Raw genomic sequence first — 21,125 nt, forward strand, 5'->3', positions numbered from 1 at the left:
GGGTATATATATAAATATATATTTATGCACTGTATATGAGCTGGCGATTTCTAAGTCTGTGGTTCCGAGAGGGGGTAACCAGGCTCACTAATAAAGGTCAAGCCACTTGGCTGCCAGAATGCCCTGCTTCAGCACAGACCAGAAAGGCATTGTGATAAGCGTATCCCCGGTATAGTCAGGGGTTAATGGGAGTCGTCCCCGTCCCCCCAGTATACGGCCACAACCATGGACCCGGTACTTGTGGTTCGGACTGTCTCCAACCAGCCATAATGTTGTGAGAGTGAAATTATGTCTAAGTCCAGCTTTGGTACATTAGAAGCAACTCTGAAACTTAACGTATGCGTTTTTCGAAGCTACTTTTTGGCTAACTTCTTATAGGAAGGTCTAGGAGCTCTGAAAATGAACGTGCGCGTCTTTCACTCTTCCCGAGGGATTTAGAAGAATTTTGTGATATTTTTTATTAAAATGGTGTATAAGGGTATATATATAAATATATTTTATGCACTGTATATGAGCTGGCGATTTCTAAGTCTGTGGTTCCGAGAGGGGGTAACCAGGCTCACTAATAAAGGTCAAGCCACTTGGCTGCCAGAATGCCCTGCTTCAGCACAGACCAGAAAGGCATTGTGATAAGCGTATCCCCGGTATAGTCAGGGGTTAATGGGAGTCGTCCCCGTCCCCCCAGTATACGGCCAGAACCATGGACCCGGTACTTGTGGTTCGGACTGTCTCCAACCAGCCATAATGTTGTGAGAGTGAAATTATATCTAAGTCCAGCTTTGGTACATTAGAAGCAACTCTGAAACTTAACCTAAGCGTTTTTCGAAGCTACTTTTTGGCTAACTTCTTATAGGAAGGTCTAGGAGCTCTGAAAATGAACGTGCGCGTCTTTCACTCTTCCCGAGGGACTTAGAAGAATTTTGTGATATTTTTTATTAAAATGGTGTATAAGGGTATATATATATAAATATATTTTATGCACTGTATATGAGCTGGCGATTTCTAAGTCTGTGGTTCCGAGAGGGGGTAACCAGGCTCACTAATAAAGGTCAAGCCACTTGGCTGCCGGAATGCCCTGCTTCAGCACAGACCAGAAAGGCATTGTGATAAGCGTATCCCCGGTATAGTCAGGGGTTAATGGGAGTCGTCCCCGTCCCCCCAGTATACGGCCAGAACCATGGACCCGGTACTTGTGGTTCGGACTGTCTCCAACCAGCCATAATGTTGTGAGAGTGAAATTATGTCTAAGTCCAGCTTTGGTACATTAGAAGCATCTCTGAAACTTAACCTAAGCGTTTTTCGAAGCTACTTTTTCGCTAACGTCTTATAGGAAGGTCTAGGAGCTCTGAAAATGAACGTGCGCGTCTTTCTCTCTTCCCGAGGGACTTAGAAGAATTTTGTGATATTTTTTATTAAAATGGTGTATAAGGGTATATATATAAATATATTTTATGCACTGTATATGAGCTGGCGATTTCTAAGTCTGTGGTTCCGAGAGGGGGTAACCAGGCTCACTAATAAAGGTCAAGCCACTTGGCTGCCAGAATGCCCTGCTTCAGCACAGACCAGAAAGGCATTGTGATAAGCGTATCCCCGGTATAGTCAGGGGTTAATGGGAGTCGTCCCCGTCCCCCCAGTATACGGCCAGAACCATGGACCCGGTACTTGTGGTTCGGACTGTCTCCAACCAGCCATAATGTTGTGAGAGTGAAATTATATCTAAGTCCAGCTTTGGTACATTAGAAGCAACTCTGAAACTTAACCTAAGCGTTTTTCGAAGCTACTTTTTGGCTAACTTCTTATAGGAAGGTCTAGGAGCTCTGAAAATGAACGTGCGCGTCTTTCACTCTTCCCGAGGGACTTAGAAGAATTTTGTGATATTTTTTATTAAAATGGTGTATAAGGGTATATATATAAATATATATTTATGCACTGTATATGAGCTGGCGATTTCTAAGTCTGTGGTTCCGAGAGGGGGTAACCAGGCTCACTAATAAAGGTCAAGCCACTTGGCTGCCAGAATGCCCTGCTTCAGCACAGACCAGAAAGGCATTGTGATAAGCGTATCCCCGGTATAGTCAGGGGTTAATGGGAGTCGTCCCCGTCCCCCCAGTATACGGCCACAACCATGGACCCGGTACTTGTGGTTCGGACTGTCTCCAACCAGCCATAATGTTGTGAGAGTGAAATTATGTCTAAGTCCAGCTTTGGTACATTAGAAGCAACTCTGAAACTTAACCTATGCGTTTTTCGAAGCTACTTTTTGGCTAACTTCTTATAGGAAGGTCTAGGAGCTCTGAAAATGAACGTGCGCGTCTTTCACTCTTCCCGAGGGATTTAGAAGAATTTTGTGATATTTTTTATTAAAATGGTGTATAAGGGTATATATATAAATATATTTTATGCACTGTATATGAGCTGGCGATTTCTAAGTCTGTGGTTCCGAGAGGGGGTAACCAGGCTCACTAATAAAGGTCAAGCCACTTGGCTGCCAGAATGCCCTGCTTCAGCACAGACCAGAAAGGCATTGTGATAAGCGTATCCCCGGTATAGTCAGGGGTTAATGGGAGTCGTCCCCGTCCCCCCAGTATACGGCCAGAACCATGGACCCGGTACTTGTGGTTCGGACTGTCTCCAACCAGCCATAATGTTGTGAGAGTGAAATTATATCTAAGTCCAGCTTTGGTACATTAGAAGCAACTCTGAAACTTAACCTAAGCGTTTTTCGAAGCTACTTTTTGGCTAACTTCTTATAGGAAGGTCTAGGAGCTCTGAAAATGAACGTGCGCGTCTTTCACTCTTCCCGAGGGACTTAGAAGAATTTTGTGATATTTTTTATTAAAATGGTGTATAAGGGTATATATATATAAATATATTTTATGCACTGTATATGAGCTGGCGATTTCTAAGTCTGTGGTTCCGAGAGGGGGTAACCAGGCTCACTAATAAAGGTCAAGCCACTTGGCTGCCGGAATGCCCTGCTTCAGCACAGACCAGAAAGGCATTGTGATAAGCGTATCCCCGGTATAGTCAGGGGTTAATGGGAGTCGTCCCCGTCCCCCCAGTATACGGCCAGAACCATGGACCCGGTACTTGTGGTTCGGACTGTCTCCAACCAGCCATAATGTTGTGAGAGTGAAATTATGTCTAAGTCCAGCTTTGGTACATTAGAAGCATCTCTGAAACTTAACCTAAGCGTTTTTCGAAGCTACTTTTTCGCTAACGTCTTATAGGAAGGTCTAGGAGCTCTGAAAATGAACGTGCGCGTCTTTCTCTCTTCCCGAGGGACTTAGAAGAATTTTGTGATATTTTTTATTAAAATGGTGTATAAGGGTATATATATAAATATATTTTATGCACTGTATATGAGCTGGCGATTTCTAAGTCTGTGGTTCCGAGAGGGGGTAACCAGGCTCACTAATAAAGGTCAAGCCACTTGGCTGCCAGAATGCCCTGCTTCAGCACAGACCAGAAAGGCATTGTGATAAGCGTATCCCCGGTATAGTCAGGGGTTAATGGGAGTCGTCCCCGTCCCCCCAGTATACGGCCAGAACCATGGACCCGGTACTTGTGGTTCGGACTGTCTCCAACCAGCCATAATGTTGTGAGAGTGAAATTATATCTAAGTCCAGCTTTGGTACATTAGAAGCAACTCTGAAACTTAACCTAAGCGTTTTTCGAAGCTACTTTTTGGCTAACTTCTTATAGGAAGGTCTAGGAGCTCTGAAAATGAACGTGCGCGTCTTTCACTCTTCCCGAGGGACTTAGAAGAATTTTGTTATATTTTTTATTAAAATGGTGTATAAGGGTATATATATATAAATATATTTTATGCACTGTATATGAGCTGGCGATTTCTAAGTCTGTGGTTCCGAGAGGGGGTAACCAGGCTCACTAATAAAGGTCAAGCCACTTGGCTGCCGGAATGCCCTGCTTCAGCACAGACCAGAAAGGCATTGTGATAAGCGTATCCCCGGTATAGTCAGGGGTTAATGGGAGTCGTCCCCGTCCCCCCAGTATACGGCCAGAACCATGGACCCGGTACTTGTGGTTCGGACTGTCTCCAACCAGCCATAATGTTGTGAGAGTGAAATTATGTCTAAGTCCAGCTTTGGTACATTAGAAGCATCTCTGAAACTTAACCTAAGCGTTTTTCGAAGCTACTTTTTCGCTAACGTCTTATAGGAAGGTCTAGGAGCTCTGAAAATGAACGTGCGCGTCTTTCTCTCTTCCCGAGGGACTTAGAAGAATTTTGTGATATTTTTTATTAAAATGGTGTATAAGGGTATATATATAAATATATTTTATGCACTGTATATGAGCTGGCGATTTCTAAGTCTGTGGTTCCGAGAGGGGGTAACCAGGCTCACTAATAAAGGTCAAGCCACTTGGCTGCCAGAATGCCCTGCTTCAGCACAGACCAGAAAGGCATTGTGATAAGCGTATCCCCGGTATAGTCAGGGGTTAATGGGAGTCGTCCCCGTCCCCCCAGTATACGGCCAGAACCATGGACCCGGTACTTGTGGTTCGGACTGTCTCCAACCAGCCATAATGTTGTGAGAGTGAAATTATATCTAAGTCCAGCTTTGGTACATTAGAAGCAACTCTGAAACTTAACCTAAGCGTTTTTCGAAGCTACTTTTTGGCTAACTTCTTATAGGAAGGTCTAGGAGCTCTGAAAATGAACGTGCGCGTCTTTCACTCTTCCCGAGGGACTTAGAAGAATTTTGTGATATTTTTTATTAAAATGGTGTATAAGGGTATATATATAAATATATATTTATGCACTGTATATGAGCTGGCGATTTCTAAGTCTGTGGTTCCGAGAGGGGGTAACCAGGCTCACTAATAAAGGTCAAGCCACTTGGCTGCCAGAATGCCCTGCTTCAGCACAGACCAGAAAGGCATTGTGATAAGCGTATCCCCGGTATAGTCAGGGGTTAATGGGAGTCGTCCCCGTCCCCCCAGTATACGGCCACAACCATGGACCCGGTACTTGTGGTTCGGACTGTCTCCAACCAGCCATAATGTTGTGAGAGTGAAATTATGTCTAAGTCCAGCTTTGGTACATTAGAAGCAACTCTGAAACTTAACCTATGCGTTTTTCGAAGCTACTTTTTGGCTAACTTCTTATAGGAAGGTCTAGGAGCTCTGAAAATGAACGTGCGCGTCTTTCACTCTTCCCGAGGGATTTAGAAGAATTTTGTGATATTTTTTATTAAAATGGTGTATAAGGGTATATATATAAATATATTTTATGCACTGTATATGAGCTGGCGATTTCTAAGTCTGTGGTTCCGAGAGGGGGTAACCAGGCTCACTAATAAAGGTCAAGCCACTTGGCTGCCAGAATGCCCTGCTTCAGCACAGACCAGAAAGGCATTGTGATAAGCGTATCCCCGGTATAGTCAGGGGTTAATGGGAGTCGTCCCCGTCCCCCCAGTATACGGCCAGAACCATGGACCCGGTACTTGTGGTTCGGACTGTCTCCAACCAGCCATAATGTTGTGAGAGTGAAATTATATCTAAGTCCAGCTTTGGTACATTAGAAGCAACTCTGAAACTTAACCTAAGCGTTTTTCGAAGCTACTTTTTGGCTAACTTCTTATAGGAAGGTCTAGGAGCTCTGAAAATGAACGTGCGCGTCTTTCACTCTTCCCGAGGGACTTAGAAGAATTTTGTGATATTTTTTATTAAAATGGTGTATAAGGGTATATATATATAAATATATTTTATGCACTGTATATGAGCTGGCGATTTCTAAGTCTGTGGTTCCGAGAGGGGGTAACCAGGCTCACTAATAAAGGTCAAGCCACTTGGCTGCCGGAATGCCCTGCTTCAGCACAGACCAGAAAGGCATTGTGATAAGCGTATCCCCGGTATAGTCAGGGGTTAATGGGAGTCGTCCCCGTCCCCCCAGTATACGGCCAGAACCATGGACCCGGTACTTGTGGTTCGGACTGTCTCCAACCAGCCATAATGTTGTGAGAGTGAAATTATGTCTAAGTCCAGCTTTGGTACATTAGAAGCATCTCTGAAACTTAACCTAAGCGTTTTTCGAAGCTACTTTTTCGCTAACGTCTTATAGGAAGGTCTAGGAGCTCTGAAAATGAACGTGCGCGTTTTTCTCTCTTCCCGAGGGACTTAGAAGAATTTTGTGATATTTTTTATTAAAATGGTGTATAAGGGTATATATATAAATATATTTTATGCACTGTATATGAGCTGGCGATTTCTAAGTCTGTGGTTCCGAGAGGGGGTAACCAGGCTCACTAATAAAGGTCAAGCCACTTGGCTGCCAGAATGCCCTGCTTCAGCACAGACCAGAAAGGCATTGTGATAAGCGTATCCCCGGTATAGTCAGGGGTTAATGGGAGTCGTCCCCGTCCCCCCAGTATACGGCCAGAACCATGGACCCGGTACTTGTGGTTCGGACTGTCTCCAACCAGCCATAATGTTGTGAGAGTGAAATTATATCTAAGTCCAGCTTTGGTACATTAGAAGCAACTCTGAAACTTAACCTAAGCGTTTTTCGAAGCTACTTTTTGGCTAACTTCTTATAGGAAGGTCTAGGAGCTCTGAAAATGAACGTGCGCGTCTTTCACTCTTCCCGAGGGACTTAGAAGAATTTTGTGATATTTTTTATTAAAATGGTGTATAAGGGTATATATATATAAATATATTTTATGCACTGTATATGAGCTGGCGATTTCTAAGTCTGTGGTTCCGAGAGGGGGTAACCAGGCTCACTAATAAAGGTCAAGCCACTTGGCTGCCGGAATGCCCTGCTTCAGCACAGACCAGAAAGGCATTGTGATAAGCGTATCCCCGGTATAGTCAGGGGTTAATGGGAGTCGTCCCCGTCCCCCCAGTATACGGCCAGAACCATGGACCCGGTACTTGTGGTTCGGACTGTCTCCAACCAGCCATAATGTTGTGAGAGTGAAATTATGTCTAAGTCCAGCTTTGGTACATTAGAAGCATCTCTGAAACTTAACCTAAGCGTTTTTCGAAGCTACTTTTTCGCTAACGTCTTATAGGAAGGTCTAGGAGCTCTGAAAATGAACGTGCGCGTCTTTCTCTCTTCCCGAGGGACTTAGAAGAATTTTGTGATATTTTTTATTAAAATGGTGTATAAGGGTATATATATAAATATATTTTATGCACTGTATATGAGCTGGCGATTTCTAAGTCTGTGGTTCCGAGAGGGGGTAACCAGGCTCACTAATAAAGGTCAAGCCACTTGGCTGCCAGAATGCCCTGCTTCAGCACAGACCAGAAAGGCATTGTGATAAGCGTATCCCCGGTATAGTCAGGGGTTAATGGGAGTCGTCCCCGTCCCCCCAGTATACGGCCAGAACCATGGACCCGGTACTTGTGGTTCGGACTGTCTCCAACCAGCCATAATGTTGTGAGAGTGAAATTATATCTAAGTCCAGCTTTGGTACATTAGAAGCAACTCTGAAACTTAACCTAAGCGTTTTTCGAAGCTACTTTTTGGCTAACTTCTTATAGGAAGGTCTAGGAGCTCTGAAAATGAACGTGCGCGTCTTTCACTCTTCCCGAGGGACTTAGAAGAATTTTGTGATATTTTTTATTAAAATGGTGTATAAGGGTATATATATATAAATATATTTTATGCACTGTATATGAGCTGGCGATTTCTAAGTCTGTGGTTCCGAGAGGGGGTAACCAGGCTCACTAATAAAGGTCAAGCCACTTGGCTGCCGGAATGCCCTGCTTCAGCACAGACCAGAAAGGCATTGTGATAAGCGTATCCCCGGTATAGTCAGGGGTTAATGGGAGTCGTCCCCGTCCCCCCAGTATACGGCCAGAACCATGGACCCGGTACTTGTGGTTCGGACTGTCTCCAACCAGCCATAATGTTGTGAGAGTGAAATTATATCTAAGTCCAGCTTTGGTACATTAGAAGCAACTCTGAAACTTAACCTAAGCGTTTTTCGAAGCTACTTTTTGGCTAACTTCTTATAGGAAGGTCTAGGAGCTCTGAAAATGAACGTGCGCGTCTTTCACTCTTCCCGAGGGACTTAGAAGAATTTTGTGATATTTTTTATTAAAATGGTGTATAAGGGTATATATATAAATATATATTTATGCACTGTATATGAGCTGGCGATTTCTAAGTCTGTGGTTCCGAGAGGGGGTAACCAGGCTCACTAATAAAGGTCAAGCCACTTGGCTGCCAGAATGCCCTGCTTCAGCACAGACCAGAAAGGCATTGTGATAAGCGTATCCCCGGTATAGTCAGGGGTTAATGGGAGTCGTCCCCGTCCCCCCAGTATACGGCCACAACCATGGACCCGGTACTTGTGGTTCGGACTGTCTCCAACCAGCCATAATGTTGTGAGAGTGAAATTATGTCTAAGTCCAGCTTTGGTACATTAGAAGCAACTCTGAAACTTAACCTATGCGTTTTTCGAAGCTACTTTTTGGCTAACTTCTTATAGGAAGGTCTAGGAGCTCTGAAAATGAACGTGCGCGTCTTTCACTCTTCCCGAGGGACTTAGAAGAATTTTGTGATATTTTTTATTAAAATGGTGTATAAGGGTATATATATAAATATATTTTATGCACTGTATATGAGCTGGCGATTTCTAAGTCTGTGGTTCCGAGAGGGGGTAACCAGGCTCACTAATAAAGGTCAAGCCACTTGGCTGCCAGAATGCCCTGCTTCAGCACAGACCAGAAAGGCATTGTGATAAGCGTATCCCCGGTATAGTCAGGGGTTAATGGGAGTCGTCCCCGTCCCCCCAGTATACGGCCAGAACCATGGACCCGGTACTTGTGGTTCGGACTGTCTCCAACCAGCCATAATGTTGTGAGAGTGAAATTATATCTAAGTCCAGCTTTGGTACATTAGAAGCAACTCTGAAACTTAACCTAAGCGTTTTTCGAAGCTACTTTTTGGCTAACTTCTTATAGGAAGGTCTAGGAGCTCTGAAAATGAACGTGCGCGTCTTTCACTCTTCCCGAGGGACTTAGAAGAATTTTGTGATATTTTTTATTAAAATGGTGTATAAGGGTATATATATATAAATATATTTTATGCACTGTATATGAGCTGGCGATTTCTAAGTCTGTGGTTCCGAGAGGGGGTAACCAGGCTCACTAATAAAGGTCAAGCCACTTGGCTGCCGGAATGCCCTGCTTCAGCACAGACCAGAAAGGCATTGTGATAAGCGTATCCCCGGTATAGTCAGGGGTTAATGGGAGTCGTCCCCGTCCCCCCAGTATACGGCCAGAACCATGGACCCGGTACTTGTGGTTCGGACTGTCTCCAACCAGCCATAATGTTGTGAGAGTGAAATTATGTCTAAGTCCAGCTTTGGTACATTAGAAGCATCTCTGAAACTTAACCTAAGCGTTTTTCGAAGCTACTTTTTCGCTAACGTCTTATAGGAAGGTCTAGGAGCTCTGAAAATGAACGTGCGCGTCTTTCTCTCTTCCCGAGGGACTTAGAAGAATTTTGTGATATTTTTTATTAAAATGGTGTATAAGGGTATATATATAAATATATTTTATGCACTGTATATGAGCTGGCGATTTCTAAGTCTGTGGTTCCGAGAGGGGGTAACCAGGCTCACTAATAAAGGTCAAGCCACTTGGCTGCCAGAATGCCCTGCTTCAGCACAGACCAGAAAGGCATTGTGATAAGCGTATCCCCGGTATAGTCAGGGGTTAATGGGAGTCGTCCCCGTCCCCCCAGTATACGGCCAGAACCATGGACCCGGTACTTGTGGTTCGGACTGTCTCCAACCAGCCATAATGTTGTGAGAGTGAAATTATATCTAAGTCCAGCTTTGGTACATTAGAAGCAACTCTGAAACTTAACCTAAGCGTTTTTCGAAGCTACTTTTTGGCTAACTTCTTATAGGAAGGTCTAGGAGCTCTGAAAATGAACGTGCGCGTCTTTCACTCTTCCCGAGGGACTTAGAAGAATTTTGTGATATTTTTTATTAAAATGGTGTATAAGGGTATATATATATAAATATATTTTATGCACTGTATATGAGCTGGCGATTTCAAAGTCTGTGGTTCCGAGAGGGGGTAACCAGGCTCACTAATAAAGGTCAAGCCACTTGGCTGCCGGAATGCCCTGCTTCAGCACAGACCAGAAAGGCATTGTGATAAGCGTATCCCCGGTATAGTCAGGGGTTAATGGGAGTCGTCCCCGTCCCCCCAGTATACGGCCAGAACCATGGACCCGGTACTTGTGGTTCGGACTGTCTCCAACCAGCCATAATGTTGTGAGAGTGAAATTATGTCTAAGTCCAGCTTTGGTACATTAGAAGCAACTCTGAAACTTAACCTAAGCGTTTTTCGAAGCTACTTTTTGGCTAACTTCTTATAGGAAGGTCTAGGAGCTCTGAAAATGAACGTGCGCGTCTTTCACTCTTCCCGAGGGACTTAGAAGAATTTTGTGATATTTTTTATTAAAATGGTGTATAAGGGTATATATATAAATATATATTTATGCACTGTATATGAGCTGGCGATTTCTAAGTCTGTGGTTCCGAGAGGGGGTAACCAGGCTCACTAATAAAGGTCAAGCCACTTGGCTGCCAGAATGCCCTGCTTCAGCACAGACCAGAAAGGCATTGTGATAAGCGTATCCCCGGTATAGTCAGGGGTTAATGGGAGTCGTCCCCGTCCCCCCAGTATACGGCCAGAACCATGGACCCGGTACTTGTGGTTCGGACTGTCTCCAACCAGCCATAATGTTGTGAGAGTGAAATTATGTCTAAGTCCAGCTTTGGTACATTAGAAGCAACTCTGAAACTTAACCTATGCGTTTTTCGAAGCTACTTTTTGGCTAACTTCTTATAGGAAGGTCTAGGAGCTCTGAAAATGAACGTGCGCGTCTTTCACTCTTCCCGAGGGACTTAGAAGAATTTTGTGATATTTTTTATTAAAATGGTGTATAAGGGTATATATATATAAATATATTTTATGCACTGTATATGAGCTGGCGATTTCTAAGTCTGTGGTTCCGAGAGGGGGTAACCAGGCTCACTAATAAAGGTCAAGCCACTTGGCTGCCAGAATGCCCTCCTTCAGCACAGACCAGAAAGGCATTGTGATAAGCGTATCCCCGGTATAGTCAGGGGTTAATGGGAGTCGTCCCCGTCCCCTCAGTATACGGCCAGAACCATGGACCCGGTACTTGTGGTTCGGACTGTCTCCAACCAGCCATAATGTTGTGAGAGTGAAATTATGTCTAAGTCCAGCTTTGGTACATTAGAAGCAACTCTGAAACTTAACCTAAGTGTTTTTCGAAGCTACTTTTTGGCTAACTTCTTATAGAAAGGTCTAGGAGCTCTGAAAATGAACGTGCGCGTCTTTCACTCTTCCCGAGGGACTTAGAAGAATTTTGTGATATTTTTTTATTAAAATGGTGTATAAGGGTATATATATAAATATATATTTATGCACTGTATATGAGCTGGCGATTTCTAAGTCTGTGGTTCCGAGAGGGGGTAACCAGGCTCACTAATAAAGGTCAAGCCACTTGGCTGCCGGAATGCCCTGCTTCAGCACAGACCAGAAAGGCATTGTGATAAGCGTATCCCCGGTATAGTCAGGGGTTAATGGGAGTCGTCCCCGTCCCCCCAGTATACGGCCACAACCATGGACCCGGTACTTGTGGTTCGGACTGTCTCCAACCAGCCATAATGTTGTGAGAGTGAAATTATGTCTAAGTCCAGCTTTGGTACATTAGAAGCATTTCTGAAACTTAACCTATGCGTTTTTCGAAGCTACTTTTTGGCTAACTTCTTATAGGAAGGTCTAGGAGCTCTGAAAATGAACGTGCGCGTCTTTCACTCTTCCCGAGGGACTTAGAAGAATTTTGTGATATTTTTTATTAAAATGGTGTATAAGGGTATATATATAAATATATTTTATGCACTGTATATGAGCTGGCGATTTCTAAGTCTGTGGTTCCGAGAGGGGGTAACCAGGCTCACTAATAAAGGTCAAGCCACTTGGCTGCCAGAATGCCCTGCTTCAGCACAGACCAGAAAGGCATTGTGATAAGCGTATCCCCGGTATAGTCAGGGGTTAATGGGAGTCGTCCCCGTCCCCCCAGTATACGGCCAGAACCATGGACCCGGTACTTGTGGTTCGGACTGTCTCCAACCAGCCATAATGTTGTGAGAGTGAAATTATATCTAAGTCCAGCTTTGGTACATTAGAAGCAACTCTGAAACTTAACCTAAGCGTTTTTCGAAGCTACTTTTTGGCTAACTTCTTATAGGAAGGTCTAGGAGCTCTGAAAATGAACGTGCGCGTCTTTCACTCTTCCCGAGGGACTTAGAAGAATTTTGTGATATTTTTTATTAAAATGGTGTATAAGGGTATATATATAAATATATTTTATGCACTGTATATGAGCTGGCGATTTCTAAGTCTGTGGTTCCGAGAGGGGGTAACCAGGCTCACTAATAAAGGTCAAGCCACTTGGCTGCCAGAATGCCCTGCTTCAGCACAGACCAGAAAGGCATTGTGATAAGCGTATCCCCGGTATAGTCAGGGGTTAATGGGAGTCGTCCCCGTCCCCCCAGTATACGGCCAGAACCATGGACCCGGTACTTGTGGTTCGGACTGTCTCCAACCAGCCATAATGTTGTGAGAGTGAAATTATATCTAAGTCCAGCTTTGGTACATTAGAAGCAACTCTGAAACTTAACCTAAGCGTTTTTCGAAGCTACTTTTTGGCTAACTTCTTATAGGAAGGTCTAGGAGCTCTGAAAATGAACGTGCGCGTCTTTCACTCTTCCCGAGGGACTTAGAAGAATTTTGTGATATTTTTTATTAAAATGGTGTATAAGGGTATATATATAAATATATTTTATGCACTGTATATGAGCTGGCGATTTCTAAGTCTGTGGTTCCGAGAGGGGGTAACCAGGCTCACTAATAAAGGTCAAGCCACTTGGCTGCCAGAATGCCCTGCTTCAGCACAGACCAGAAAGGCATTGTGATAAGCGTATCCCCGGTATAGTCAGGGGTTAATGGGAGTCGTCCCCGTCCCCCCAGTATACGGCCAGAACCATGGACCCGGTACTTGTGGTTCGGACTGTCTCCAACCAGCCATAATGTTGTGAGAGTGAAATTATATCTAAGTCCAGCTTTGGTACATTAGAAGCAACTCTGAAACTTAACCTAAGCGTTTTTCGAAGCTACTTTTTGGCTAACTTCTTATAGGAAGGTCTAGGAGCTCTGAAAATGAACGTGCGCGTCTTTCACTCTTCCCGAGGGACTTAGAAGAATTTTGTGATATTTTTTATTAAAATGGTGTATAAGGGTATATATATATAAATATATTTTATGCACTGTATATGAGCTGGCGATTTCAAAGTCTGTGGTTCCGAGAGGGGGTAACCAGGCTCACTAATAAAGGTCAAGCCACTTGGCTGCCGGAATGCCCTGCTTCAGCACAGACCAGAAAGGCATTGTGATAAGCGTATCCCCGGTATAGTCAGGGGTTAATGGGAGTCGTCCCCGTCCCCCCAGTATACGGCCAGAACCATGGACCCGGTACTTGTGGTTCGGACTGTCTCCAACCAGCCATAATGTTGTGAGAGTGAAATTATGTCTAAGTCCAGCTTTGGTACATTAGAAGCAACTCTGAAACTTAACCTAAGCGTTTTTCGAAGCTACTTTTTGGCTAACTTCTTATAGGAAGGTCTAGGAGCTCTGAAAATGAACGTGCGCGTCTTTCACTCTTCCCGAGGGACTTAGAAGAATTTTGTGATATTTTTTATTAAAATGGTGTATAAGGGTATATATATAAATATATATTTATGCACTGTATATGAGCTGGCGATTTCTAAGTCTGTGGTTCCGAGAGGGGGTAACCAGGCTCACTAATAAAGGTCAAGCCACTTGGCTGCCAGAATGCCCTGCTTCAGCACAGACCAGAAAGGCATTGTGATAAGCGTATCCCCGGTATAGTCAGGGGTTAATGGGAGTCGTCCCCGTCCCCCCAGTATACGGCCAGAACCATGGACCCGGTACTTGTGGTTCGGACTGTCTCCAACCAGCCATAATGTTGTGAGAGTGAAATTATGTCTAAGTCCAGCTTTGGTACATTAGAAGCAACTCTGAAACTTAACCTATGCGTTTTTCGAAGCTACTTTTTGGCTAACTTCTTATAGGAAGGTCTAGGAGCTCTGAAAATGAACGTGCGCGTCTTTCACTCTTCCCGAGGGACTTAGAAGAATTTTGTGATATTTTTTTATTAAAATGGTGTATAAGGGTATATATATAAATATATATTTATGCACTGTATATGAGCTGGCGATTTCTAAGTCTGTGGTTCCGAGAGGGGGTAACCAGGCTCACTAATAAAGGTCAAGCCACTTGGCTGCCGGAATGCCCTGCTTCAGCACAGACCAGAAAGGCATTGTGATAAGCGTATCCCCGGTATAGTCAGGGGTTAATGGGAGTCGTCCCCGTCCCCTCAGTATACGGCCAGAACCATGGACCCGGTACTTGTGGTTCGGACTGTCTCCAACCAGCCATAATGTTGTGAGAGTGAAATTATGTCTAAGTCCAGCTTTGGTACATTAGAAGCAACTCTGAAACTTAACCTAAGTGTTTTTCGAAGCTACTTTTTGGCTAACTTCTTATAGAAAGGTCTAGGAGCTCTGAAAATGAACGTGCGCGTCTTTCACTCTTCCCGAGGGACTTAGAAGAATTTTGTGATATTTTTTTATTAAAATGGTGTATAAGGGTATATATATAAATATATATTTATGCACTGTATATGAGCTGGCGATTTCTAAGTCTGTGGTTCCGAGAGGGGGTAACCAGGCTCACTAATAAAGGTCAAGCCACTTGGCTGCCGGAATGCCCTGCTTCAGCACAGACCAGAAAGGCATTGTGATAAGCGTATCCCCGGTATAGTCAGGGGTTAATGGGAGTCGTCCCCGTCCCCCCAGTATACGGCCACAACCATGGACCCGGTACTTGTGGTTCGGACTGTCTCCAACCAGCCATAATGTTGTGAGAGTGAAATTATGTCTAAGTCCAGCTTTGGTACATTAGAAGCATTTCTGAAACTTAACCTATGCGTTTTTCGAAGCTACTTTTTGGCTAACTTCTTATAGGAAGGTCTAGGAGCTCTGAAAATGAACGTGCGCGTCTTTCACTCTTCCCGAGGGACTTAGAAGAATTTTGTGATATTTTTTATTAAAATGGTGTATAAGGGTATATATATAAATATATTTTATGCACTGTATATGAGCTGGCGATTTCTAAGTCTGTGGTTCCGAGAGGGGGTAACCAGGCTCACTAATAAAGGTCAAGCCACTTGGCTGCCAGAATGCCCTGCTTCAGCACAGACCAGAAAGGCATTGTGATAAGCGTATCCCCGGTATAGTCAGGGGTTAATGGGAGTCGTCCCCGTCCCCCCAGTATACGGCCAGAACCATGGACCCGGTACTTGTGGTTCGGACTGTCTCCAACCAGCCATAATGTTGTGAGAGTGAAATTATATCTAAGTCCAGCTTTGGTACATTAGAAGCAACTCTGAAACTTAACCTAAGCGTTTTTCGAAGCTACTTTTTGGCTAACTTCTTATAGGAAGGTCTAGGAGCTCTGAAAATGAACGTGCGCGTCTTTCACTCTTCCCGAGGGACTTAGAAGAATTTTGTGATATTTTTTATTAAAATGGTGTATAAGGGTATATATATAAATATATTTTATGCACTGTATATGAGCTGGCGATTTCTAAGTCTGTGGTTCCGAGAGGGGGTAACCAGGCTCACTAATAAAGGTCAAGCCACTTGGCTGCCAGAATGCCCTGCTTCAGCACAGACCAGAAAGGCATTGTGATAAGCGTATCCCCGGTATAGTCAGGGGTTAATGGGAGTCGTCCCCGTCCCCCCAGTATACGGCCAGAACCATGGACCCGGTACTTGTGGTTCGGACTGTCTCCAACCAGCCATAATGTTGTGAGAGTGAAATTATATCTAAGTCCAGCTTTGGTACATTAGAAGCAACTCTGAAACTTAACCTAAGCGTTTTTCGAAGCTACTTTTTGGCTAACTTCTTATAGGAAGGTCTAGGAGCTCTGAAAATGAACGTGCGCGTCTTTCACTCTTCCCGAGGGACTTAGAAGAATTTTGTGATATTTTTTATTAAAATGGTGTATAAGGGTATATATATAAATATATTTTATGCACTGTATATGAGCTGGCGATTTCTAAGTCTGTGGTTCCGAGAGGGGGTAACCAGGCTCACTAATAAAGGTCAAGCCACTTGGCTGCCAGAATGCCCTGCTTCAGCACAGACCAGAAAGGCATTGTGATAAGCGTATCCCCGGTATAGTCAGGGGTTAATGGGAGTCGTCCCCGTCCCCCCAGTATACGGCCAGAACCATGGACCCGGTACTTGTGGTTCGGACTGTCTCCAACCAGCCATAATGTTGTGAGAGTGAAATTATATCTAAGTCCAGCTTTGGTACATTAGAAGCAACTCTGAAACTTAACCTAAGCGTTTTTCGAAGCTACTTTTTGGCTAACTTCTTATAGGAAGGTCTAGGAGCTCTGAAAATGAACGTGCGCGTCTTTCACTCTTCCCGAGGGACTTAGAAGAATTTTGTGATATTTTTTATTAAAATGGTGTATAAGGGTATATATATATAAATATATTTTATGCACTGTATATGAGCTGGCGATTTCAAAGTCTGTGGTTCCGAGAGGGGGTAACCAGGCTCACTAATAAAGGTCAAGCCACTTGGCTGCCGGAATGCCCTGCTTCAGCACAGACCAGAAAGGCATTGTGATAAGCGTATCCCCGGTATAGTCAGGGGTTAATGGGAGTCGTCCCCGTCCCCCCAGTATACGGCCAGAACCATGGACCCGGTACTTGTGGTTCGGACTGTCTCCAACCAGCCATAATGTTGTGAGAGTGAAATTATGTCTAAGTCCAGCTTTGGTACATTAGAAGCAACTCTGAAACTTAACCTAAGCGTTTTTCGAAGCTACTTTTTGGCTAACTTCTTATAGGAAGGTCTAGGAGCTCTGAAAATGAACGTGCGCGTCTTTCACTCTTCCCGAGGGACTTAGAAGAATTTTGTGATATTTTTTATTAAAATGGTGTATAAGGGTATATATATAAATATATATTTATGCACTGTATATGAGCTGGCGATTTCTAAGTCTGTGGTTCCGAGAGGGGGTAACCAGGCTCACTAATAAAGGTCAAGCCACTTGGCTGCCAGAATGCCCTGCTTCAGCACAGACCAGAAAGGCATTGTGATAAGCGTATCCCCGGTATAGTCAGGGGTTAATGGGAGTCGTCCCCGTCCCCCCAGTATACGGCCAGAACCATGGACCCGGTACTTGTGGTTCGGACTGTCTCCAACCAGCCATAATGTTGTGAGAGTGAAATTATGTCTAAGTCCAGCTTTGGTACATTAGAAGCAACTCTGAAACTTAACCTATGCGTTTTTCGAAGCTACTTTTTGGCTAACTTCTTATAGGAAGGTCTAGGAGCTCTGAAAATGAACGTGCGCGTCTTTCACTCTTCCCGAGGGACTTAGAAGAATTTTGTGATATTTTTTTATTAAAATGGTGTATAAGGGTATATATATAAATATATATTTATGCACTGTATATGAGCTGGCGATTTCTAAGTCTGTGGTTCCGAGAGGGGGTAACCAGGCTCACTAATAAAGGTCAAGCCACTTGGCTGCCGGAATGCCCTGCTTCAGCACAGACCAGAAAGGCATTGTGATAAGCGTATCCCCGGTATAGTCAGGGGTTAATGGGAGTCGTCCCCGTCCCCCCAGTATACGGCCAGAACCATGGACCCGGTACTTGTGGTTCGGACTGTCTCCAACCAGCCATAATGTTGTGAGAGTGAAATTATGTCTAAGTCCAGCTTTGGTACATTAGAAGCAACTCTGAAACTTAACCTAAGCGTTTTTCGAAGCTACTTTTTGGCTAACTTCTTATAGGAAGGTCTAGGAGCTCTGAAAATGAACGTGCGCGTCTTTCACTCTTCCCGAGGGACTTAGAAGAATTTTGTGATATTTTTTATTAAAATGGTGTATAAGGGTATATATATAAATATATTTTATGCACTGTATATGAGCTGGCGATTTCTAAGTCTGTGGTTCCGAGAGGGGGTAACCAGGCTCACTAATAAAGGTCAAGCCACTTGGCTGCCAGAATGCCCTGCTTCAGCACAGACCAGAAAGGCATTGTGATAAGCGTATCCCCGGTATAGTCAGGGGTTAATGGGAGTCGTCCCCGTCCCCTCAGTATACGGCCAGAACCATGGACCCGGTACTTGTGGTTCGGACTGTCTCCAACCAGCCATAATGTTGTGAGAGTGAAATTATGTCTAAGTCCAGCTTTGGTACATTAGAAGCAACTCTGAAACTTAACCTAAGCGTTTTTCGAAGCTACTTTTTGGCTAACTTCTTATAGGAAGGTCTAGGAGCTCTGAAAATGAACGTGCGCGTCTTTCACTCTTCCCGAGGGACTTAGAAGAATTTTGTGATATTTTTTATTAAAATGGTGTATAAGGGTATATATATAAATATATTTTATGCACTGTATATGAGCTGGCTATTTCTAAGTCTGTGGTTCCGAGAGGGGGTAACCAGGCTCACTAATAAAGGTCAAGCCACTTGGCTGCCAGAATGCCCTCCTTCAGCACAGACCAGAAAGGCATTGTGATAAGCGTATCCCCGGTATAGTCAGGGGTTAATGGGAGTCGTCCACGTGCCCTCAGTATACGGCCAGAACCATGGACCCGGTACTTGTGGTTCGGACTGTCTCCAACCAGCCATAATGTTGTGAGAGTGAAATTATGTCTAAGTCCAGCTTTGGTACATTAGAAGCAACTCTGAAACTTAACCTAAGCGTTTTTCGAAGCTACTTTTTGGCTAACTTCTTATAGGAAGGTCTAGGAGCTCTGAAAATGAACGTGCGCGTCTTTCACTCTTCCCGAGGGACTTAGAAGAATTTTGTGATATTTTTTATTAAAATGGTGTATAAGGGTATATATATATAAATATATTTTATGCACTGTATATGAGCTGGCGATTTCTAAGTCTGTGGTTCCGAGAGGGGGTAACCAGGCTCACTAATAAAGGTCAAGCCACTTGGCTGCCGGAATGCCCTGCTTCAGCACAGACCAGAAAGGCATTGTGATAAGCGTATCCCCGGTATAGTCAGGGGTTAATGGGAGTCGTCCCCGTCCCCCCAGTATACGGCCAGAACCATGGACCCGGTACTTGTGGTTCGGACTGTCTCCAACCAGCCATAATGTTGTGAGAGTGAAATTATGTCTAAGTCCAGCTTTGGTACATTAGAAGCAACTCTGAAACTTAACCTAAGCGTTTTTCGAAGCTACTTTTTGGCTAACTTCTTATAGGAAGGTCTAGGAGCTCTGAAAATGAACGTGCGCGTCTTTCACTCTTCCCGAGGGACTTAGAAGAATTTTGTGATATTTTTTATTAAAATGGTGTATAAGGGTATATATATAAATATATTTTATGCACTGTATATGAGCTGGCGATTTCTAAGTCTGTGGTTCCGAGAGGGGGTAACCAGGCTCACTAATAAAGGTCAAGCCACTTGGCTGCCAGAATGCCCTGCTTCAGCACAGACCAGAAAGGCATTGTGATAAGCGTATCCCCGGTATAGTCAGGGGTTAATGGGAGTCGTCCCCGTCCCCTCAGTATACGGCCAGAACCATGGACCCGGTACTTGTGGTTCGGACTGTCTCCAACCAGCCATAATGTTGTGAGAGTGAAATTATGTCTAAGTCCAGCTTTGGTACATTAGAAGCAACTCTGAAACTTAACCTAAGCGTTTTTCGAAGCTACTTTTTGGCTAACTTCTTATAGGAAGGTCTAGGAGCTCTGAAAATGAACGTGCGCGTCTTTCACTCTTCCCGAGGGACTTAGAAGAATTTTGTGATATTTTTTATTAAAATGGTGTATAAGGGTATATATATAAATATATTTTATGCACTGTATATGAGCTGGCTATTTCTAAGTCTGTGGTTCCGAGAGGGGGTAACCAGGCTCACTAATAAAGGTCAAGCCACTTGGCTGCCAGAATGCCCTCCTTCAGCACAGACCAGAAAGGCATTGTGATAAGCGTATCCCCGGTATAGTCAGGGGTTAATGGGAGTCGTCCACGTGCCCTCAGTATACGGCCAGAACCATGGACCCGGTACTTGTGGTTCGGACTGTCTCCAACCAGCCATAATGTTGTGAGAGTGAAATTATGTCTAAGTCCAGCTTTGGTACATTAGAAGCAACTCTGAAACTTAACCTAAGCGTTTTTCGAAGCTACTTTTTGGCTAACTTCTTATAGGAAGGTCTAGGAGCTCTGAAAATGAACGTGCGCGTCTTTCACTCTTCCCGAGGGACTTAGAAGAATTTTGTGATATTTTTTATTAAAATGGTGTATAAGGGTATATATATAAATATATTTTATGCACTGTATATGAGCTGGCGATTTCTAAGTCTGTGGTTCCGAGAGGGGGTAACCAGGCTCACTAATAAAGGTCAAGCCACTTGGCTGCCAGAATGCCCTCCTTCAGCACAGACCAGAAAGGCATTGTGATAAGCGTATCCCCGGTATAGTCAGGGGTTAATGGGAGTCGTCCCCGTCCCCCCAGTATACGGCCAGAACCATGGACCCGGTACTTGTGGTTCGGACTGTCTCCAACCAGCCATAATGTTGTGAGAGTGAAATTATGTCTAAGTCCAGCTTTGGTACATTAGAAGCAAATCTGAAACTTAACCTAAGCGTTTTTCGAAGCTACTTTTTGGCTAACTTCTTATAGGAAGGTCTAGGAGCTCTGAAAATGAACGTGCGCGTCTTTCACTCTTCCCGAGGGACTTAGAAGAATTTTGTGATATTTTTTATTAAAATGGTGTATAAGGGTATATATATAAATATATATTTATGCACTGTATATGAGCTGGCGATTTCTAAGTCTGTGGTTCCGAGAGGGGGTAACCAGGCTCACTAATAAAGGTCAAGCCACTTGGCTGCCAGAATGCCCTGCTTCAGCACAGACCAGAAAGGCATTGTGATAAGCGTATCCCCGGTATAGTCAGGGGTTAA

Source organism: Ascaphus truei, chromosome 19 (assembly GCF_040206685.1).
Source record: "Ascaphus truei isolate aAscTru1 chromosome 19, aAscTru1.hap1, whole genome shotgun sequence".
Taxonomy (NCBI): Eukaryota; Metazoa; Chordata; class Amphibia; order Anura; family Ascaphidae; genus Ascaphus; species Ascaphus truei.